Genomic DNA, 26,230 nt, shown 5'->3' on the forward strand with positions numbered 1-26,230 from the left:
GACACAAGCGCCAATCCCCACACAACCCGGGGCGCTTACTGGCTTCTTTGTTTTTTAATATAATAAATAAAATAACACAAGCGCCAATCCCCACACAACCTGGGGCGCTTACTGGCCGCTTTGTTAATTAATATAATAAATAAAATAACAGAAGCGCTATCCCCACACAATCCGGGGCGCTTACTGGCCGCTTTGTTTTTTAATATAATAAATAAAGTAACACAAGCGCCAATCCCCACACAACCCGGGGCGCTTACTGGCCGCTTTGTTTTTTAATATAATAAATAAAATAACACAAGCGCCAATCCCCACACAACCTGGGGCGCTTACTGGCCACTTTGTTAATTAATATAATAAATAAAAAAACAGAAGCGCCAATCCCCACACAACCTGGGGCGCTTACTGGCCGCTTTGTTTTTTAATATAATAAATAAAATAACACAAGCGCCAATCCCCACACAACCTGGGGCGCTTACTGGCCGCTTTGTTAATTAATATAATAAATAAAATAACAGAAGCGCCAATCCCCACACAACACGGGGCGCTTACTGGCCGCTTCGTTTATTATTTAAAAAAATAATTAACTCATGTACCAATCACCACACAACCCGGGGCGCTTACTGGCCGCTTTGTTTTTTAATATAATAAATAAAATAACACAAGCGCCAATCCCCACACAACCTGGGGCGCTTACTGGCCGCTTTGTTTATTATTTAAAAAAATAATTAACGCAGGTACCAATCACCACACAACCCGAAGCGCATACTGGTTGCTTTGATAATTAATATAATAAATAAAATGACACAAGCGCCAATCCCCACACAACCTGGGGCGCTTACTGGCCGCTTTGTTTATTAATATAATAAATAAAATAACAGAAGCGCTATCCCCACACAACCCGGAGCGCTTACTGGTTGCTCTGTTAATTAATATAATAAATAAAATAACAGAAGCGCCAATCCCCACACAACCCGGGGCGCTTACTGGCCGCTTTGTTTATTATTTAAAAAAATAATTAACGCAGGTACTAATCACCACACAACACGAAGCGCATACTGGTTGCTTTGATAATTAATATAATAAATAAAATGACACAAGCGCCAATCCCCACACAACCCGGGGCGCTTACTGGCTGCTTTGTTTTTTAATATAATAAATAAAATATTACAAGCGCCAATCCCCACACAACCTGGGGCGCTTACTGGCCGCTTTGTTAATTAATATAATAAATAAAATAACACAAGCGCCAATCCCCACACAACCTGGGGCGCTTACTGGCCGCTTTGTTAATTAATATAATAAATAAAAAAACAGAAGCGCCAATCCCCACACAACCCGGGGCGCTTACTGGCCGCTTTGTTTTCTAATATAATAAATAAAATAACACAAGCGCCAATCCCCACACAACCTGGGGCGCTTACTGGCCGCTTTGTTAATTAATATAATAAATAAAATAACAAAAGCGCCAATCCCCACACAACACGGGGCGCTTACTGGCCGCTTCGTTTATTGTTTAAAAAAATAATTAACTCATGTACCAATCCCCACACAACCCGGGGCGCTTACTGGCCGCTTTGTTTTTTAATATAATAAATAAAATAACACAAGCGCCAATCCCCACACAACCCGGGGTGCTTACTGGCCGCTATGTTTTTTAAAATAATAAATAAAATAACACAAGCGCCAATCCCCACACAACCTGGAGCGCTTACTGGCCGCTTTGTTTTTTAATATAATAAATAACATAACACAAGCGCCAATCCCCACACAACCCGGGGCGCTTACTGGCCGCTATGTTTTTTAATATAATTAATAAAATAACACAAGCGCCAATCCCCACACAACCCGGGGCCCTTACTGGCCGCTTTGTTTATTATTCAAAAAAATAATTAACACATGTACCAATCACCACACAACCTGGAGCGCTTACTGGTTGCTTTGTTAATTAATATAAGAAATAAAATAACAGAAGCGCCAATCCCCACACAACCCGGGGCGCTTACTGGCCGCTTTGTTTTTTAATATAATAAATAAAATAACACAAGCGCCAATCCCCACACAACCTGGGGCGCTTACTGGCCGCTTTGTTAATTAATATAATAAATAAAATAACAAAAGCGCCAATCCCCACACAACACGGGGCGCTTACTGGCCGCTTCGTTTATTGTTTAAAAAAATAATTAACTCATGTACCAATCCCCACACAACCCGGGACGCTTACTGGCCGCTTTGTTTTTTAATATAATAAATAAAATAACACAAGCGCCAATCCCCACACAACCCGGGGTGCTTACTGGCCGCTATGTTTTTTGATATAATAAATAAAATAACACAAGCGCCAATCCCCACACAACCCAGGGCGCTTACTGGCCTCTTTGTTTATTATTTAAAAAAATAATTAACGGAAGTACCAATCTGCACACAACCCGAAGCGCTTACTGGCCGCTTTCTTTATTAATATAATAAATAAAATAACACAAGCGCCAATCCCCACACAACCCGGGGCGTTTACTTGCCGCTTTGTTTATTACATAAAAAAATAATTGACGCAAGTACCAATCACCACACAACCCGGGGCGCTTACTGGCCGCTTTGTTTTTTATTAAAAAAAATAATTAACGCAAGTACCAATCACCACACAACCCGGAGCGCTTACTGGTTGCTTTGTTAATTAATATAATAAATAAAATAACAAAAGCGCCGATCCCCACACAACCCGAGGCGCTTACTGGCTGCTTTGTTTATTATTTATAAAAATAATTAACGCAAGTACCAATCAGCACACAACCCAGAGCGCTTACTGGTTGCTTTGTTAATTAATATAATAAATAAAATCACAGAAGCGCCAATCCCCACACAACCCGGGGCGCTTACTGGCCGCTTTGTTTATTATTTGAAAAAATAATTAACGCAAGTACCAATCACCACACAACCCGGGGCGCTAACTGGCTGCTTTGTTTTTTAATATAATAAATAAAATAACACAAGCGCCGATCCCCACACAACCCGGGGCGCTTACTGGCCGCTTTGTTTTTCAATATAATAAATAAAATAACATAAGCGCCAATTCCCACTCAACCCGGGGCGCTTACTGGCCGCTTTGTTTATTAATTGAATAAATAAAATAAAAAATAACATTCTGGAGCGTTAGATGATGATTTTGAAAAGTAATAAAATCGATAAAGTAATAACACGATTGCCCATCACCAAACTATAAAGAGCATTTTCTAGTTGCGCTTGACTTTTTTTATTATTTAATGCTTCCTTCAAACAAATGATGCAACCAGTAAGCGCCCCGGGTTGTGTGGGGATTGGCGCTTGTTTTATTTTATTTATTATATTAATTAACAGAGCAACCAGTAAGCACCCTGGGTTGTGCGAGGATTGGTACTTGCGTAGATTATTTTTCATATAATAAACAAGCCGGCCAGTAAGTGCCCCGGGTGAAGTGGGGATTGGCGCTTGTGTTATTTAATTTATTCTAAATAAATAGAGAGACTACTAAGCGCCCCGGGTTGTGTGGGGATTGGCGCTTGTGTTATTTTATTTATTATATTGAAAAACAAAGCGGCCAGTAAGCGCCCCAGGTTGTGTGGGGATTGGCGCTTGTGTTATTTTATTTATTATTTTAAAAAACAAGGCGGCCAGTAAGCGCCCCGGGTTGTGTGGAGATTGGCGCTTGTGTCATTTTATTTATTATATTAATTAACAAAGCAACCAGTAAGCGCTCCGGGTTGTGTGGTGATTGGTACCTGCGTTAATTATTTTTTTAAATAATAAACAAAGCGGCCAGTAAGCGCCCCGGGTTGTGTGGGGATTGGCGCTTGTGTTATTTCATTTATTATATTAAAAAACAAAGCAGCCAGTAAGCGCCCCAGGTTGTGTGGGGGTTGGAATCCCCACACAACCCGGGGCGCTTACTGGCCGCTTTGTTTATTATTTAAAAAAATAATTAACGCAGGTACCAATTACCACACAACCCGCAGCGCTTATTGGTTGCTTTGTTAATTAATATAATAAATAAAATGACACAAGCGCCAATCCCCACACAACCCGGGGCGCTTACTGGCTGCCTTGTTTTTTAAATTAATAAATAAAATAACACAAGCGCCAATCCCCACACAACCTGGAGCGCTTACTGGCCGCTTTGTTTTTTAATATAATAAATAACATAACACAAGCGCCAATCCCCACACAACCCGGGGCGCTTACTGGCCGCTATGTTTTTTAATATAATAAATAAAATAACACAAGCGCCAATCCCCACACAACCCGGGGCCCTTACTGGCCGCTTTGTTTATTATTCAAAAAAATAATTAACACATGTACCAATCACCACACAACCTGGAGCGCTTACTGGTTGCTTTGTTAATTAATATAATAAATAAAATAACAGAAGCGCCAATCCCCACACAACCCGGGGCGCTTACTGGCCGCTTTGTTTTTTAATATAATAAATAAAATAACACAAGCGCCAATCCCCACACAACCTGGGGCGCTTACTGGCCGCTTTGTTTTTTAATATAATAAATAAAATAACACAAGTGCCAATCCCCACACAACCCGGGGCGCTTACTAGCCGCTTTGTTTATAATTTAAAAAAATAATTAACGCAGGTACCAATCACCACACAACCCGGAGCGCTTACTGGTTGCTTTGTTAATCAATATAATAAATAAAATGACACAAGCGCCAATCCCCACACAACCCGGGGCGCTTACTGGCGCTATGTTTTTTAATATAATAAATAAAATAACACAAGCGCCAATCCCCACACAACCCAGGGCGCTTACTGGCCGCTTCGTTTATTACTTAAAAAATTAATTAACTCATGTACCAATCACCACACAACCCGGGGCGCTTATAGGCCACTTTGTTTTTTAATATAATAAATAAAATAACACAAGCGCCAATCCCCACACAACCTGGGGCGCTTACTGGCCGCTTTGTTTTTTAATATAATAAATAAAATAACACAAGCGCCAATCTCCACACAACCCGGGGCGCTTACTGGCCACTTTGTTTATTATTTAAAAAAATAATTAACGCAGGTACCAATCACCACACAACCCGGAGCGCATACTGGTTGCTTTGATAATTAATATAATAAATAAATTAACACAAGCGCCAATCCCAACACAACCCGGGGCGCTTACTGGCCGCTTTGTTTTTAAATATAATAAATAAAATAACACAAGCGCCAATCCCCACACAACCTGGGGCGCTTACTGGCCGATTTGTTAATTAATATAATAAATAAAATAACAGAAGCGCCAATCCCCACACAACACGGAACGCTTACTGGCCGCTTTGTTTATTATTTAAAAATATAATTAACTCATGTACCAATCACCACACAACCCGGGGCGCTTACTGGCCGCTTTGTTTTTTAATATAATAAATAAAATAACACAAGCACCAATCCCCACACAACCTAGGGCGCTTACTGGCCGCTTTGTTTTTTAATATAATAAATAAAATAAAAGAAGCGCCAATTCCCACACAACCTGGGGCGCTTACTGGCCGCTTTGTTATTTAATTTAATAAATAAAATAACAGAAGCGCCAATCCCCACACAACCCGGGGCGCTTACTGGCCGCTTTGTTTATTATTTAAAAAAATAATTAACGCAGAAACCAATCACCACACAACCCGGAGCGCATACTAATTGCTTTGATGATTAATATAATAAATAAAATGACACAAGCGCCTATCCCCACACAACCCGGGGCGCTTACTGGCCGCTGTTTTTTTCAATATAATAAATAAAATAACAGAAACGCTATCCCCACACAACCCGGGGCGCTTACTGGCCGATTTGTTTTCAAATATAATAAATAAAATAACACAAGCGCCATACCCCACACAACCTGGGAAGCTTACTGGCCGCTTTGTTAATTAATATAATAAATAAAATAACAGAAGCGCCAATCCCCACACAACCCGGGGCGCTTACTGGCCGCTTTGTTTATTATTTAAAAAAATAATTAACGCAGGTACCAATCACCACACAACCCGAAGCGCATACTGGTTGCTTTGATAGTTAATATAATAAATAAAATGACACAAGCGCCAATCGCCACACAACCCGAGGCGCTTACTGGCCGCTTTGTTTTTTAATATAATAAATAAAATAACACAAGCCCCAATCCCCACACAACCTGGGGCGCTTACTGGCCGCTTTGTTAATTAATATAATAAATAAAATAACAGAAGCGCTATCCCCACACAACCCGGGGCGCTTACTGGCCGCTTTGTTTTTTGATATAATAAATAAAGTAACACAAGCGCCAATCCCCACACAACCCGGGGCGCTTACTGGCCGCTTTGTTCTTTAATATAATAAATAAAATAACACAAGCGCCAATTCCCACACAACCTGGGGCGCTTACTGGCCGCTTTGTTTTTTAATATAATAAATAAAATAACACAAGCGCCAATCCCCACACAACCCAGGGCGCTTACTGGCCGCTTCGTTTATTACTTAAAAAATTAATTAACTCATGTACCAATCACCACACAACCCGGGGCGCTTATAGGCCACTTTGTTTTTTAATATAATAAATAAAATAACACAAGCGCCAATCCCCACACAACCTGGGGCGCTTACTGGCCGCTTTGTTTTTTAATATAATAAATAAAATAACACAAGCGCCAATCTCCACACAACCCGGGGCGCTTACTGGCCACTTTGTTTATTATTTAAAAAAATAATTAACGCAGGTACCAATCACCACACAACTTGGAGCGCATACTGGTTGCTTTGATAATTAATATAATAAATAAATTAACACAAGCGCCAATCCCAACACAACCCGGGGCGCTTACTGGCCGCTTTGTTTTTAAATATAATAAATAAAATAACACAAGCGCCAATCCCCACACAACCTGGGGCGCTTACTGGCCGATTTGTTAATTAATATAATAAATAAAATAACAGAAGCGCCAATCCCCACACAACACGGAACGCTTACTGGCCGCTTTGTTTATTATTTAAAAATATAAATAACTCATGTACCAATCACCACACAACCCGGGGCGCTTACTGGCCGCTTTGTTTTTTAATATAATAAATAAAATAACACAAGCACCAATCCCCACACAACCTAGGGCGCTTACTGGCCGCTTTGTTTTTTAATATAATAAATAAAATAAAAGAAGCGCCAATTCCCACACAACCTGGGGCGCTTACTGGCCGCTTTGTTATTTAATTTAATAAATAAAATATCAGAAGCGCCAATCCCCACACAACCCGGGGCGCTTACTGGCCGCTTTGTTTATTATTTAAAAAAATAATTAACGCAGAAACCAATCACCACACAACCCGGAGCGCATACTAATTGCTTTGATGATTAATATAATAAATAAAATGACACAAGCGCCTATCCCCACACAACCCGGGGCGCTTACTGGCCGCTGTTTTTTTTAATATAATAAATAAAATAACAGAAACGCTATCCCCACACAACCCGGGGCGCTTACTGGCCGCTTTGTTTTCAAATATAATAAATAAAATAACACAAGCGCCATACCCCACACAACCTGGGGCGCTTACTGGCCGCTTTGTTAATTAATATAATAAATAAAATAACAGAAGCGCCAATCCCCACACAACCCGGGGCGCTTACTGGCCGCTTTGTTTATTATTTAAAAAAATAATTAACGCAGGTACCAATCACCACACAACCCGAAGCGCATACTGGTTGCTTTGATAGTTTATATAATAAATAAAATGACACAAGCGCCAATCGCCACACAACCCGAGGCGCTTACTGGCCGCTTTGTTTTTTAATATAATAAATAAAATAACACAAGCCCCAATCCCCACACAACCTGGGGCGCTTACTGGCCGCTTTGTTAATTAATATAATAAATAAAATAACAGAAGCGCTATCCCCACACAACCCGGGGCGCTTACTGGCCGCTTTGTTTTTTGATATAATAAATAAAGTAACACAAGCGCCAATCCCCACACAACCCGGGGCGCTTACTGGCCGCTTTGTTTTTTAATATAATAAATAAAATAACACAAGCGCCAATCCCCACACAACCTGGGGCGCTTACTGGCAGCTTTGTTAATTAATATAATAAATAAAATAACAGAAGCGCCAATCCCCACACAACATGGGGCGCTTACTGGCCGCTTCGTTTATTATTTAAAAAAATAATTAACTCATGTACCAATCACCACACAACCCGGGGCGCTTATAGGCCGCTTTGTTTTTTAATATAATAGATAAAATAACACAAGCACCAATCCCCACACAACCTGGGGCGCTTACTGGCCGCTTTGTTTTTTAATATAATAAATAAAATAACACAAGCGCCAATCTCCACACAACCCGGGGCGCTTACTGGCCGCTTTGTTTTTTAATATAATAAATAAAATAACACAAGCGCCAATCCCCACACAACCCGGGGCGCTTACTGGCCGCTATGTGTTTTAATATAATAAATAAAATAACACAAGCGCCAATCCCCACACAACCCAGGGCGCTTACTGGCCGCTTCGTTTATTATTTAAAAAAATAATTAACTCATGTACCAATCACCACACAACCCGGGGCGATTATAGGCCACTTTGTTTTTTAATATAATAAATAAAATAACACAAGCGCCAATCCCCACACAACCTGGGGCGCTTACTGGCCGCTTTGTTTTTTAATATAATAAATAAAATAACACAAGCGCCAATCTCCACACAACCCGGGGCGCTTACTGGCCACTTTGTTTATTATTTAAAAAAATAATTAACGCAGGTACCAATCACCACACAACCCGGAGCGCATACTGGTTGCTTTGATAATTAATATAATAAATAAATTAACACAAGCGCCAATCCCAACACAACCCGGGGCGCTTACTGGCCGCTTTGTTTTTAAATATAATAAATAAAATAACACAAGCGCCAATCCCCACACAACCTGGGGCGCTTACTGGCCGATTTGTTAATTAATATAATAAATAAAATAACAGAAGCGCCAATCCCCACACAACACGGAACGCTTACTGGCCGCTTTGTTTATTATTTAAAAATATAATTAACTCATGTACCAATCACCACACAACCCGGGGCGATTATAGGCTACTTTGTTTTTTAATATAATAAATAAAATAACACAAGCGCCAATCCCCACACAACCTGGGGCGCTTACTGGCCGCTTTGTTTTTTAATATAATAAATAAAATAACACAAGCGCCAATCTCCACACAACCCGGGGCGCTTACTGGCCACTTTGTTTATTATTTAAAAAAATAATTAACGCAGGTACCAATCACCACACAACCCGGAGCGCATACTGGTTGCTTTGATAATTAATATAATAAATAAATTAACACAAGCGCCAATCCCAACACAACCCGGGGCGCTTACTGGCCGCTTTGTTTTTAAATATAATAAATAAAATAACACAAGCGCCAATCCCCACACAACCTGGGGCGCTTACTGGCCGATTTGTTAATTAATATAATAAATAAAATAACAGAAGCGCCAATCCCCACACAACACGGAACGCTTACTGGCCGCTTTGTTTATTATTTAAAAAAATAATTAACGCAGGTACCAATCACCACACAACCCGGGGCGCTTACTGGCCGCTTTGTTTTTTAATATAATAAATAAAATAACACAAGCACCAATCCCCACACAACCTAGGGCGCTTACTGGCCGCTTTGTTTTTTAATATAATAAATAAAATAAAAGAAGCGCCAATTCCCACACAACCTGGGGCGCTTACTGGCCGCTTTGTTATTTAATTTAATAAATAAAATAACAGAAGCGCCAATCCCCACACAACCCGGGGCGCTTACTGGCCGCTTTGTTTATTATTTAAAAAAATAATTAACGCAGAAACCAATCACCACACAACCCGGAGCGCATACTAATTGCTTTGATAATTAATATAATAAATAAAATGACACAAGCACCTATCCCCACACAACCCGGGGCGCTTACTGGCCGCTTTTTATTTAATATAATAAATAAAATAACAGAAACGCTATCCCCACACAACCCGGGGCGCTTACTGGCCGCTTTGTTTTCAAATATAATAAATAAAATAACACAAGCGCCATACCCCACACAACCTGGGGCGCTTACTGGCCGCTTTGTTAATTAATATAATAAATAAAATAACAGAAGCGCCAATCCCCACACAACCCGGGGCGCTTACTGGCCGCTTTGTTTATTATTTAAAAAAATAATTAACGCAGGTGCCAATCACCACACAACTCGAAGCGCATACTGGTTGCTTTGATAGTTAATATAATAAATAAAATGACACAAGCGCCAATCCCCACACAACCCGGGGCGCTTCCTGGCCGCTTTGTTTTTTAATATAATAAATAAAATAACACAAGCCCCAATCCCCACACAACCTGGGGCGCTTACTGGCCGCTTTGTTAATTAATATAATAAATAAAATAACAGAAGCGCTATCCCCACACAACCCGGGGCGCTTACTGGCCGCTTTGTTTTTTGATATAATAAATAAAGTAACACAAGCGCCAATCCCCACACAACCCGGGGCGCTTACTGGCCGCTTTGTTTTTTAATATAATAAATAAAATAACACAAGCGCCAATCCCCACACAACCTGGGGCGCTTACTGGCCGCTTTGTTAATTAATATAATAAATAAAATAACAGAAGCGCCAATCCCCACACAACATGGGGCGCTTACTGGCCGCTTCGTTTATTATTTAAAAAAATAATTAACTCATGTACCAATCACCACACAACCCGGGGCGCTTATAGGCCGCTTTGTTTTTTAATATAATAGATAAAATAACACAAGCACCAATTCCCACACAACCTAGGGCGCTTACTGGCCGCTTTGTTTTTTAATATAATAAATAAAATAACACAAGCGCCAATCTCCACACAACCCGGGGCGCTTACTGGCCGCTTTGTTTTTTAATATAATAAATAAAATAACACAAGCGCCAATCCCCACACAACCCGGGGCGCTTACTGGCCGCTATGTGTTTTAATATAATAAATAAAATAACACAAGCGCCAATCCCCACACAACCCAGAGCGCTTACTGGCCGCTTCGTTTATTATTTAAAAAAATAATTAACTCATGTACCAATCACCACACAACCCGGGGCGCTAATAGGCCACTTTGTTTTTTAATATAATAAATGAAATAACACAAGCGCCAATCCCCACACAACCTGGGGCGCTTACTGGCCGCTTTGTTTTTTAATATAATAAATAGAATAACACAAGCGCCAATCTCCACACAACCCGGGGCGCTTACTGGCCACTTTTTTTATTATTTAAAAAAATAATTAACGCAGGTACCAATCACCACACAACCCGGAGCGCATACTGGTTGCTTTGATAATTAATATAATAAATAAATTAACACAAGCGCCAATCCCAACACAACCTGGGGCGCTTACTGGCCGCTTTGTTTTTAAATATAATAAATAAAATAACACAAGCTCCAATCCCCACACAACCTGGGGCGCTTACTGGCCGATTTGTTAATTAATATAATAAATAAAATAACAGAAGCGCCAATCCCCACACAACACGGAACGCTTACTGGCCGCTTTGTTTATTATTTAAAAATATAATTAACTCATGTACCAATCACCACACAACCCGGGGCGCTTACTGGCCGCTTTGTTTTTTAATATAATAAATAAAATAACACAAGCACCAATCCCCACACAACCTAGGGCGCTTACTGGCCGCTTTGTTTTTTAATATAATAAATAAAATAAAAGAAGCGCCAATTCCCACACAACCTGGGGCGCTTACTGGCCGCTTTGTTATTTAATTTAATAAATAAAATAACAGAAGCGCCAATCCCCACACAACCCGGGGCGCTTACTGGCCGCTTTGTTTATTATTTAAAAAAATAATAAACGCAGAAACCAATCACCACACAACCCGGAGCGCATACTAATTGCTTTGATAATTAATATAATAAATAAAATGACACAAGCGCCTATCCCCACACAACCCGGGGCGCTTACTGGCCGCTTTTTTTTTTAATATAATAAATAAAATAACAGAAACGCTATCCCCACACAACCCGGGGCGCTTACTGGCCGCTTTGTTTTCAAATATAATAAATAAAATAACACAAGCACCATACCCCACATAACCTGGGGCGCTTACTGGCCGCTTTGTTATTTAATTTAATAAATAGAATAACAGAAGCGCCAATCCCCACACAACCCGGGGCGCTTACTCGCCGCTTTGTTTATTATTTAAAAAAATAATAAACGCAGAAACCAATCACCACACAACCCGGAGCGCATACTAATTGCTTTGATAATTAATATAATAAATAAAATGACACAAGCGCCTATCCCCACACAACCCGGGGCGCTTACTGGCCGCTTTTTTTTTTAATATAATAAATAAAATAACAGAAACGCTATCCCCACACAACCCGGGGCGCTTACTGGCCACTTTGTTTTCAAATATAATAAATAAAATAACACAAGCGCCATAATCCACACAACCTGGGGCGCTTACTGGCCGCTTTGTTAATTAATATAATAAATAAAATAACAGAAGCGCCAATCCCCACACAACCCGGGGCGCTTACTGGCTGCTTTGTTTATTATTTAAAAAAATAATTAACGCAGGTACCAATCACCACACAACCCGAAGCGCATACTGGTTGCTTTGATAGTTAATATAATAAATAAAATGACACAAGCGCCAATCCCCACACAACCCGGGGCGCTTACTGGCCGCTTTGTTTTTTAATATAATAAATAAAATAACACAAGCCCCAATCCCCACACAACCTGGGACGCTTACTGGCCGCTTTGTTAATTAATATAATAAATAAAATAACAGAAGCGCTATCCCCACACAACCCGGGGCGCTTACTGGCCGCTTTGTTTTTTGATATAATAAATAAAGTAACACAAGCGCCAATCCCCACACAACCCGGGGCGCTTACTGGCCGCTTTGTTTTTTAATATAATAAATAAAATAACACAAGCGCCAATCCCCACACAACCTGGGGCGCTTACTGGCCGCTTTGTTAATTAATATAATAAATAAAATAACAGAAGCGCCAATCCCCACACAACATGGGGCGCTTACCGGCCGCTTCGTTTATTATTTAAAAAAATAATTAACTCATGTACCAATCACCACACAACCCGGGGCGCTTATAGGCCGCTTTGTTTTTTAATATAATAGATAAAATAACACAAGCACCAATCCCCACACAACCTGGGGCGCTTACTGGCCGCTATGTGTTTTAATATAATAAATAAAATAACACAAGCGCCAATCCCCACACAACCCAGGGCGCTTACTGGCCGCTTCGTTTATTATTTAAAAAAATAATTAACTCATGTACCAATCACCACACAACCCGGGGCGCTTATAGGCCACTTTGTTTTTTAATATAATAAATAAAATAACACAAGCGCCAATCCCCACACAACCTGGGGCGCTTATAGGCCACTTTGTTTTTTAATATAATAAATAAAATAACACAAGCGCCAATCCCCACACAACCTGGGGCGCTTACTGGCCGCTTTGTTTTTTAATATAATAAATAAAATAACACAAGCGCCAATCTCCACACAACCCGGGGCGCTTACTGGCCACTTTTTTTATTATTTGAAAAAATAATTAACGCAGGTACCAATCACCACACAACCCGGAGCGCATACTGGTTGCTTTGATAATTAATATAATAAATAAATTAACACAAGCGCCAATCCCAACACAACCCGGGGCGCTTACTGGCCGCTTTGTTTTTAAATATAATAAATAAAATAACACAAGCGCCAATCCCCACACAACCTGGGGCGCTTACTGGCCGATTTGTTAATTAATATAATAAATAAAATAACAGAAGCGCCAATCCCCACACAACACGGAACGCTTACTGGCCGCTTTGTTTATTATTTAAAAATATAATTAACTCATGTACCAATCACCACACAACCCCGGGCGCTTACTGGCCGCTTTGTTTTTTAATATAATAAATAAAATAACACAAGCACCAATCCCCACACAACCTAGGGCGCTTACTGGCCGCTTTGTTTTTTAATATAATAAATAAAATAAAAGAAGCGCCAATTCCCACACAACCTGGGGCGCTTACTGGCCGCTTTGTTATTTAATTTAATAAATAAAATAACAGAAGCGCCAATCCCCACACAACCCGGGGCGCTTACTGGCCGCTTTGTTTATTATTTAAAAAAATAATAAACGCAGAAACCAATCACCACACAACCCGGAGCGCATACTAATTGCTTTGATAATTAATATAATAAATAAAATGACACAAGCGCCTATCCCCACACAACTCGAGGCGCTTACTGGCCGCTTTTTTTTTTAATATAATAAATAAAATAACAGAAACGCTATCCCCACACAACCCGGGGCGCTTACTGGCCGCTTTGTTTTCAAATATAATAAATAAAATAACACAAGCGCCATACCCCACACAACCTGGGGCGCTTACTGGCCGCTTTGTTAATTAATATAATAAATAAAATAACAGAAGCGCCAATCCCCACACAACCCGGGGCGCTTACTGGCCACTTTGTTTATTATTTAAAAAAATAATTAACGCAGGTACCAATCACCACACAACCCGAAGCGCATACTGGTTGCTTTGATAATTAATATAATAAATAAAATAACACAAGCACCAGTCTCCACACAACCTGGGGCGCTTACTGGCCGCTTTGTTTTTTAATATAATAAATAAAATAACAGAAGCGCTATCGCCACACAATTCGGGGCGCTTACTGGCCGCTTTGTTTTTAAATATAATAAATAAAATAACACAAGCGCCATACCCCACACAACCTGGGGCGCTTACTGGCCGCTTTGTTAATTAATATAATAAATAAAATAACAGAAGCGCCAATCCCCACACAACCCGGGGCGCTTACTGGCTGCTTTGTTTTTTAATATAATAAATAAAATAACACAAGCGCCAATCCCCACACAACCTGGGGCGCTTACTGGCCGCTTTGTTAATTAATATAATAAATAAAAAAACAGAAGCGCCAATCCCCACACAACACGGAACGCTTACTGGCCGCTTTGTATATTATTTAAAAATATAATTAACTCATGTACCAATCACCACACAACCCGGGGCGCTTACTGGCCGCTTTGTTCTTTAATATAATAAATAAAATAACACAAGCACCAATCCCCACACAACCTAGGGCGCTTACTGGCCGCTTTGTTTTTTAATATAATAAATAAAATAACAGAAGCGCTATCGCCACACAATTCGGGGCGCTTACTGGCCGCTTTGTTTTTAAATATGATAAATAAAATAACACAAGCGCCATACCCCACACAACCTAGGGCGCTTACTGGCCGCTTTGTTTTTTAATATAATAAATAAAATAAAAGAAGCGCCAATTCCCACACAACCTGGGGCGCTTACTGGCCGCTTTGTTATTTAATTTAATAAATAAAATAACAGAAGCGCCAATCCCCACACAACCCGGGGCACTTACTGGCCGCTTTGTTTATTATTTAAAAAAATAATTAACGCAGAAACCAATCACCACACAACCCAGAGCGCATACTAATTGCTTTGATGATTAATATAATAAATAAAATGACACAAGCGCCTATCCCCACACAACCCGGGGCGCTTACTGGCCGCTTTTTTTTTTAATATAATAAATAAAATAACAGAAACGCTATCCCCACACAACCCGGGGCGCTTACTGGCCACTTTGTTTTCAAATATAATAAATAAAATAACACAAGCGCCATACCCCACACAACCTGGGGCGCTTACTGTTCGCTTTGTTAATTAATATAATAAATAAAATAACAGAAGCGCCAATCCCCACACAACCCGGGGCGCTTACTGGCCGCTTTGTTCATTATTTAAAAAAATAATTAACGCAGGTACCAATCACCACACAACCCGAAGCGCATACTGGTTGCTTTGATAGTTAATATAATAAATAAAATGACACAAGCGCCAATCCCCACACAACCCGGGGCGCTTAATGGCCGCTTTGTTTTTTAATATAATAAATAAAATAACACAAGCCCCAATCCCCACACAACCTGGGGCGCTTACTGGCCGCTTTGTTAATTAATATAATAAATAAAATAACAGAAGCGCTATCCCCACACAACCCGGGGCGCTTACTGGCCGCTTTGTTTTTTGATATAATAAATAAAGTAACACAAGCGCCAATCCCCACACAGTCCGGGGCGCTTACTGGCCGCTTTGTTTTTTAATATAATAAATAAAATAACACAAGCGCCAATCCCCACACAACCTGGGGCGCTTACTGGCCGCTTTGTTAATTAATATAATAAATAAAATAACAGAAGCGCCAATCCCCACACAACATGGGGCGCTTACTGGCCGCTTCGTTTATTATTTAAAAAAATAATTAACTCATGTACCAATCACCACACAACCCGGGGCGCTTATAGGCCGCTTTGTTTTTTAATATAATAGATAAAATAACACAAGCACCAATCCCCACACAACCTGGGGCGCTTACTGGCCGCTTTGTTTTTTAATATAATAAATAAAATAACACAAGCGCCAATCTCCACACAACCCGGGGCGCTTACTGGCCGCTTTGTTTATTATTTAAAAAAATAATTAACGCAAGTACTAATCACCACACAACATGGAGCGCATACTGGTTGCTTTGATAATTAATATAATAAATAAAATAACACAAGCACCAATCTCCACACAACCTGGGGCGCTTACTGGCCGCTTTGTTTTTTAATATAATAAATAAAATAACAGAAGCGCTATCGCCACACAATTCGGGGCGCTTACTGGCCGCTTTGTTTTTAAATATAATAAATAAAATAACACAAGCGCCATACCCCACACAACCTGGGGCGCTTACTGGCCGCTTTGTTAATTAATATAATAAATAAAATAACAGAAGCGCCAATTCCCACACAACCCGGGGCGCTTACTGGCCGCTTTGTTTATTATTTAAAAAAATAATTAACGCAGGTACCAATCACCTCACAACCCGAAGCGCATACTGGTTGCTTTGATAATTAATATAATAAATAAAATGACACAAGCGCCAATCCCCACACAACCCGGGGCGCTTACTGGCTTCTTTGTTTTTTAATATAATAAATAAAATAACACAAGCGCCAATCCCCACACAACCTGGGGCGCTTACTGGCCGCTTTGTTAATTAATATAATAAATAAAATAACAGAAGCGCTATCCCCACACAACCCGGGGCGCTTACTGGCCGCTTTGTTTTTTGATATAATAAATAAAGTAACACAAGCGCCAATCCCCACACAACCCGGGGCGCTTACTGGCTGCTTTGTTTTTTAATATAATAAATAAAATAACACAAGCGCCAATCCCCACACAACCTGGGGCGCTTACTGGCCGCTTTGTTAATTAATATAATAATAAAAAAAACAGAAGCGCCAATCCCCACACAACCCAGGGCGCTTACTGGCCGCTTTGTTTTTTAATATAATAAATAAAATAACACAAGCGCCAATCCCCACACAACCTGGGGCGCTTACTGGCCGCTTTGTTAATTAATATAATAAATAAAATAACAGAAGCGCCAATCCCCACACAACACGGGGCGCTTACTGGCCGCTTCGTTCATTATTTAAAAAAATAATTAACTCATGTACCAATCACCTCACAACCCGGGGCGCTTACTGGCCGCTTTGTTTTTTAATATAATAAATAAAATAACACAAGCGCCAATCCCCACACAACCTGGGGCGCTTACTGGCCGCTTTGTTTTTTAATATAATAAATAAAATAACACAAGCGCCAATCTCCACACAACCTGGGGCGCTTACTGGCCGCTTTGTTTATTATTTGAAAAAATAATTAACGCAGGTACCAATCACCACACAATTCGGAGCGCATACTGGTTGCTTTGATAATTAATATAATAAATAAAATAACACAAGCACCAATCCCCACACAACCTAGGGCGCTTACTGGCTGCTTTGTTTTTTAATATAATAAATAAAATAACACAAGCGCCAATCTCCACACAACCCGGGGCGCTTACTGGCCGCTTTGTTTATTATTTAAAAAAATAATTAACGCAGGTACTAATCACCACACAACCCGGAGCGCATACTGGTTGCTTTAATAATTAATATAATAAATAAATTAACACAAGCGCCAATCCCCACACAACCCGGGGCGCTTACTGGCCGCTTTGTTTTTAAATGTAATAAATAAAATAACACAAGCGCCAATCCTTACACAACCTGGGGCGCTTACTGGCCGCTTTGTTTTTTAATATAATAAATAAAATAACACAAGCACCAATCCCCACACAACCTGGGGCGCTTACTGGCCGCTTTGTTTTTTAATATAATAAATAAAATAAAAGAAGCGCCAATCCCCACACAACCTGGGGCGCTTACTGGCCGCTTTGTTAATTAATACAATAAATAAAATAACAGAAGCGCCAATCCCCACACAACCCGGGGCGCTTACTGGCCGCTTTGTTTATTAATTAAAAAAAATAATTAACGCAGGTACCAATCACCACACAACCCGGAGCGCATACTGGTTGCTTTGATGATTAATATAATAAATAAAATGACACAAGCGCCAATCCCCACACAACCCGGGGCGCTTACTGGCCGCTTTGTTTTTTAATATAATAAATAAAATAACAGAAACGCTATCCCCACACAACCCGGGGCGCTTACTGGCCGCTTTGTTTTCAAATATAATAAATAAAATAACACAAGCGCCATACCCCACACAACCTGGCGCGCTTACTGGCCGCTTTGTTAATAATTATAATAAAAAAAATAACAGAAGCGCCAATCCCCACACAACCCGAAGCGCTTACTGGCCGCTTTGTTTATTATTTAAAAAAAAAATCAACGCAGGTACCAATTTCCACACAACCCGAAGCGCATACTGGTTGCTTTGATAATTAATATAATAAATAAAATGACACAAGCGCCAATCCTCACACAACCTGGGGCGCTTACTGGCCGCTTTGTTTATTAATATAATAAATAAAATAACAGAAGCGCTATCCTCACACAACCCGGAGCGCTTACTGGTTGCTCTGTTAATTAATATAATAAATAAAATAACAGAAGCGCCAATCCCCACGCAACCCGGGGCGCTTACTGGCCGCTTTGTTTATTATTTAAAAAAATAATTAACGCAGGTACCAATCACCACACAATTTGAAGCGCATACTGGTTGCTTTGATAATTAATATAATAAATAAAATGACACAAGCGCCAATCCCCACACAACCCGGGGCGCTTACTGGCTGCTTTGTTTTTTAATATAATAAATAAAATAACACAAGCGCCAATCCCCACACAACCTGGGGCGCTTACTGGCCGCTTTGTTGATTATTTAAAAAAATAATTAACGCAAGTACTAATCACCACACAACATGGAGCGCATACTGGTTGCTTTGATAATTAATATAATAAATAAAATAACACAAGCACCAATCTCCACACAACCTGGGGCGCTTACTGGCCGCTTTGTTTTTTAATATAATAAATAAAATAACAGAAGCGCTATCGAAACACAATTCGGGGCGCTTACTGGCCGATTTGTTTTTAAATATAATAAATAAAATAACACAAGCGCCATACCCCACACATCCTGGGGCGCTTACTGGCCGCTTTGTTAATTAATATAATAAATAAAATAACAGAAGCGCCAATCCCCACACAACCCGGGGCGCTTACTGGCCGCTTTGTTTATTATTTAAAAAAATAATTAACGCAGGTACCAATCACCACACAACCCGAAGCGCATACTGGTTGCTTTGATAATTAATATAATAAATAAAATAACACAAGCACCAATCCCCACACAACCTGGGGCGCTTACTGGCCGCTTTGTTAATTAATACAATAAATAAAATAACAGAAGCGCCAATCCCCACACAACCCGGGGCGCTTACTGGCCGCTTTGTTTTTTGATATAATAAATAAAGTAACACAAGCGTCAATCCCCACACAACCCGGGGCGCTTACTGGCCGCTTTGTTTTTTAATATAATAAATAAAATAACACAAGCGTCAATCCCCACACAACCTGGGGCGCTTACTGGCCGCTTTGTTAATTAATATAATAAATAAAAAAACAGAAGCGCCAATCCCCACACAACCTAGGGCGCTTACTGGCCGCTTCGTTTATTATTTAAAAAAATAATTAACTCATGTACCAATCACCACACAACCCGGGGCGCTTACTGGCCGCTTTGTTTTTCAATATAATAAATAAAATAACACAAGCGCCAATCCCCACACAACCTGGGGCGCTTACTGGCCGCTTTGTTTATTATTTAAAAAAATAATTAACGCAGGTACCAATCACCACACAACCCGAAGCGCATACTGGTTGCTTTGATAATTAATATAATAAATAAAATGACACAAGCGCCAATCCCCACACAACCTGGGGCGCTTACTGGCCGCTTTGTTTATTAATATAATAAATAAAATAACAGAAGCGCTATTCCCACACAACCCGGAGCGCTTACTGGTTGCTCTGTTAATTAATATAATAAATAAAATAACAGAAGCGCCAATCCCAACACAACCCGGGGCGCTTACTGGCCGCTTTGTTTATTATTTAAAAAAATAATTAACGCAGGTACCAATCACCACACAACTCGAAGCGCATACTGGTTGCTTTGATAATTAATATAATAAATAAAATGACACAAGCGCCAATCCCCACACAACCCGGGGCGCTTACTGGCTGCTTTGTTTTTTAATATAATAAATAAAATAACACAAGCGCCAATCCCCACACAACCTAGGGCGCTTACTGGCCGCTTTGTTAATTAATATAATAAATAAAATAACAGAAGCGCTATCCCCACACAACCCGGGGCGCTTACTGGCCGCTTTGTTTTTTGATATAATAAATAAAGTAACACAAGCGCCAATCCCCACACAAATCGGGGCGCTTACTGGCCGCTTTGTTTTTTAATATAATAAATAAAATAACACAAGCGCCCATCCCCACACAACCTGGGGCGCTTACTGGACGCTTTGTTAATTAATATAATAAATAAAAAAACAGAAGCGCCAATCCCCACACAACCCGGGGCGCTTACTGGCCGCTTTGTTTTCTAATATAATAAATAAAATAACACAAGCGCCAATCCCCACACAACCTGGGGCGCTTACTGGCCGCTTTGTTAATTAATATAATAAATAAAATAACAGAAGCGCCAATCCCCACACAACACGAGGCACTTACTGGCCGCTTCATTTATTATTTAAAAAAATAATTAACTCATGTACCAATCACTACACAACCCGGGGCGCTTACTGGCCGCTTTGTTTTTTAATATAATAAATAAAATAACACAAGCGCCAATCCCCACACAACCTGGGGCGCTTACTAGCCGCTTTGTTTTTTAATATAATAAATAAAATAACACAAGCGCCAATCTCCACACAACCTGGGGCGCTTACTGGCCGCTTTGTATATTATTTGAAAAAATAATTAACGCAGGTACCAATCACCACACAATTCGGAGCGCATACTGGTTGCTTTGATAATTAATATAATAAATAAAATAACACAAGCACCAATCCCCACACAACCTGGGGCGCTTACTGGCCGCTTTGTTTTTTAATATAATAAATAAAATAACATAAGCGCCAATCTCCACACAACCCGGGGCGCTTACTGGCCGCTTTGTTTATTATTTAAAAAAATAATTAACGCAGGTACTAATCACCACACAACCCGGAGCGCATACTGGTTGCTTTGATAATTAATATAATAAATAAATTAACACAAGCGCCAATCCCCACACAACCCGGGGCGCTTACTGGCCGCTTTGTTTTTAAATATAATAAATAAAATAACACAAGCGCCAATCCTTACACAACCTGGGGCGCTTACTGGCCGCTTTGTTTTTGAATATAATAAATAAAATAACACAAGCACCAATCCCCACACAACCTGGGGCGCTTACTGGCCGCTTTATTTTTTAATATAATAAATAAAATAAAAGAAGCGCCAATCCCCACACAACCTGGGGCGCTTACTGGCTGCTTTGTTAATTAATACAATAATCAAATAACAGAAGCGCCAATCCCCACACAACCCGGGGCGCTTACTGGCTGCTTTGTTTATTATTTAAAAAAATAATTAACGCAGGTACCAATCACCACACAACCCGGAGCGCATACTGGTTGCTTTGATGATTAATATAATAAATAAAATGACACAAGCGCCAATCCCCACACAACCCGGGGCGCTTACTGGCCGCTTTGTTTTTTAATATAATAAATAAAATAACAGAAACGCTATCCCCACACAACCCGGGGCGCTTACTGGCCGCTTTGTTTTCAAATATAATAAATAAAATAACACAAGCGCCATACCCAACACAACCTAGCGCGCTTACTGGCCGCTTTGTTGATAATTATAATAAATGAAATAACAGAAGCGCCAATCCCCACACAACCCGAAGCGCTTACTGGCCGCTTTGTTTATTATTTAAAAAAATAATTAACGCAGGTACCAATCACCACACAACCCGAAGCGCATACTGGTTGCTTTGATAATTAATATAATATATAAAATGACACAAGCGCCAATCCCCACACAACCTGGGGCGCTTACTGGCCGCTTTGTTAATTAATATAATAAATAAAATAACAGAAGCGCTATCCCCACACAACCCGGAGCGCTTACTGGTTGCTCTGTTAATTAATATAATAAATAAAATGACACAAGCGCCAATCCCCACACAACCCGGGGTGCTTACTGGCTGCCTTGTTTTTTAAAATAATAAATAAAATAACACAAGCGCCAATCCCCACACAACCTGGAGCGCTTACTGGCCGCTTTGTTTTTCGATATAATAAATAAAATAACACAAGCGCCAATCCCCACACAACCTGGGGCGCTTACTGGCTGCTTTGCTTTTTAATATAATAAATAAAGTAACACAAGCGTTAATCCCCACACAACCCGGGGCGCTTACTGGCCGCTTTGTTTTTTAATATAATAAATAAAATAACACAAGCGCCAATCCCCACACAACCCGGGGCGCTTACTGGTCACTTTGTTTATTATTTAAAAAAATAATTAACGCAGGTACCAATCACCACACAACCCGAAGCGCTTACTGGTTGCTTCGTTAATCAATATAATAAATAAAATGACACAAGCGCCAATCCCCACACAACCCGGGGCACTTACTGGCCGCCTTGTTTTTTAAAATAATAAATAAAATAACACAAGCGCCAATTCCCACACAACCTGGGGTGCTTACTGGCCGCTTTGTTTTTTAATATAATAAATAAAATAACACAAGCGCCAATCCCCACACAACCCGGGGCGCTTACTGGCCGCTATGTTTTTTAATATAATAAATAAAATAACACAAGCGCCAATTCCCACACAACCCGGGGCCCTTACTGGCCGCTTTGTTTATTATTTAAAAAAATAATTAACACATATACCAATCACCACACAACCCGGAGCGCTTACTAGTTGCTTTGTTAATTAATATAATAAATAAAATAACAGAAGCGCCAATCCCCACACAACCGGGGGCGCTTACTGGCCGCTTTGTTAATTAATATAATAAATAAAATAACAGAAGCGCTATCCCCACACAACCCGGGGCGCTTACTGGCCGCTTTGTTTTTTAATATAATAAATAAAGTAACACAAGCGCCAATCCCCACACAACCCGGGGCGCTTACTGGCCGCTTTGTTCTTTAATATAATAAATAAAATAACACAAGCGCCAATTCCCACACAACCTGGGGCGCTTACTGGCCGCTTTGTTTTTTAATATAAAAAATAAAATAACACAAGCGCCAATCTCCACACAACCCGGGGCGCTTACTGGCCGCTATGTTTTTTAATATAATAAATAAAATAACACAAGCGCCAATCCCCACACAACCTGGGGCGCTTACTGGCCGCTTTGTTCTTTAATATAATAAATAAAATAACACAAGCGCAAATCTCCACACAACCCGGGGCGCTTACTGGCCGCTTTGTTTATTATTTAAAAAAATAATTAACGCAGGTACCAATCACCACACAACCCGGAGCGCATACTGGTTGCTTTGATAATTAATATAATAAATAAATTAACACAAGCGCCAATCCCCACACAACCCGGGGCGCTTACTGGCCGCTTTGTTTTTAAATATAATAAATAAAATAACACAAGCGCCGATCCCCACACAATCTGGGGCGCTTACTGGCCGATTTGTTAATTAATATAATAAATAAAATAACAGAAACGCCAATCCCCACACAACATGGGGCGCTTACTGGCCGCTTTGTTTATTATTTAAAAAAATAATTAACTCATGTACCAATCACCACACAACCCAGGGCGCTTACTGGCCGCTTTGTTTTTTAATGTAATAAATAAAATAACACAAGCACCAATCCCTACACAACCTGGGGCGCTCACTGGCCGCTTTGTTCTTTAATATAATAAATAAAATAAAAGAAGCGCCAATCCCCACACAACCTGGGGCGCTTACTGGCCACTTTGTTAATTAATATAATAAATAAAATAACAGAAGCGCCAATCCCCACACAACCCGGGGCGCTTACTGGCCGCTTTGTTTATTATTTAAAAAAATAATTAACGCAGGTACCAATCACTACACAACCCGGAGCGCATACTGGTTGCTCTGATGATTAATATAATAAATAAAATGACACAAGCGCCAATCCCCACACAACCCGGGGCGCTTACTGGCTGCTTTGTTTTTCAATATAATAAATAAAATAACAGAAGCGCTATTCCCACACAACCCGGGGAGCTTACTGGCCGCTTTGTTTTTAAATATAATAAATAAAATAACACAAGCGCCATACCCCACACAACCTGGGGCGCTTACTGGCCGCTTTGTTAATTAATATGATAAATAAAATAACAGAAGCGCCAATCCCCACACAACCCGGGGCGCTTACTGGCCGCTTTGTTTATTTTTTAAAAAAATAATTAACGCAGTTACCAATCACCACACAACCCGGAGCGCATACTGGTTGCTTTGATAATTAATATAATAAATAAAATAACAGAAGCGCCAATCCCCACACAACCCGGGGCGCTTACTGGCCGCTTTGTTTATTATTTAAAAAAATAATTAACGCAGGTACCAATCACCACACAACCCGGAGCGCATACTGGTTGCTTTATTATTTAATATAATAAATTAAATAACACAAGCGCCAATCCCCACACAACCCAGGGCGCTTACTGGCCGCTTTGTTTTTTAATATAATAAATAAAATAACACAAGCGCCAATCCCCACACAACCCGGGGCGCTTACTGGCCGCTTTGTTTATTTTTTAAAAAAATAATTAACGCAGGTACCAATCACCACACAACCCGGAGCGCATACTGGTTGCTTTGATAATTAATATAATAAATAAAATAACAGAAGCGCCAATCCCCACACAACCCGGGGCGCTTACTGGCCGCTTTGTTTATTATTTAAAAAAATTATTAACACATATACCAATCACCACACAACCCAAAGCGCTTACTAGTTGCTTTGTTAATTAATATAATAAACAAAATAACAGAAGCGCCAATTCCCACACAACCGGGGGCGCTTACTGGCCGCTTTGTTAATTAATATAATAAATAAAATAACAAAAGCGCTATCCCCACACAACCCGGGGCGCTTACTGGCCGCTTTGTTTTTTAATATAATAAATAAAGTAACACAAGCGCCAATCCCCACACAACCCGGGGCGCTTACTGGCCGCTTTGTTCTTTAATATAATAAATAAAATAACACAAGCGCCAATTCCCACACAACCTGGGGCGCTTACTGGCCGCTTTGTTTTTTAATATAAAAAATGAAATAACACAAGCGCCAATCTCCACACAACCCGGGGCGCTTACTGGCCGCTATGTTTTTTAATATAATAAATAAAATAACACAAGCGCCAATCCCCACACAACCCGGGGCGCTTACTGGCCGCTTTGTTCTTTAATATAATAAATAAAATAACACAAGCGCAAATCTCCACACAACCCGGGGCGCTTACTGGCCGCTTTGTTTATTATTTAAAAAAATAATTAACGCAGGTACCAATCACCACACAACCCGGAGCGCATACTGGTTGCTTTGATAATTAATATAATAAATAAATTAACACAAGCGCCAATCCCCACACAACCCGGGGCGCTTACTGGCCGCTTTGTTTTTAAATATAATAAATAAAATAACACAAGCGCCGATCCCCACACAATCTGGG

This window comes from Copidosoma floridanum, unplaced genomic scaffold (genome assembly GCF_036245765.1).
Source record: "Copidosoma floridanum isolate Cflo_tuat_1 unplaced genomic scaffold, Cflo_Japanese_pri ptg000034l, whole genome shotgun sequence".
In the NCBI taxonomy this organism is placed as follows: Eukaryota; Metazoa; Arthropoda; class Insecta; order Hymenoptera; family Encyrtidae; genus Copidosoma; species Copidosoma floridanum.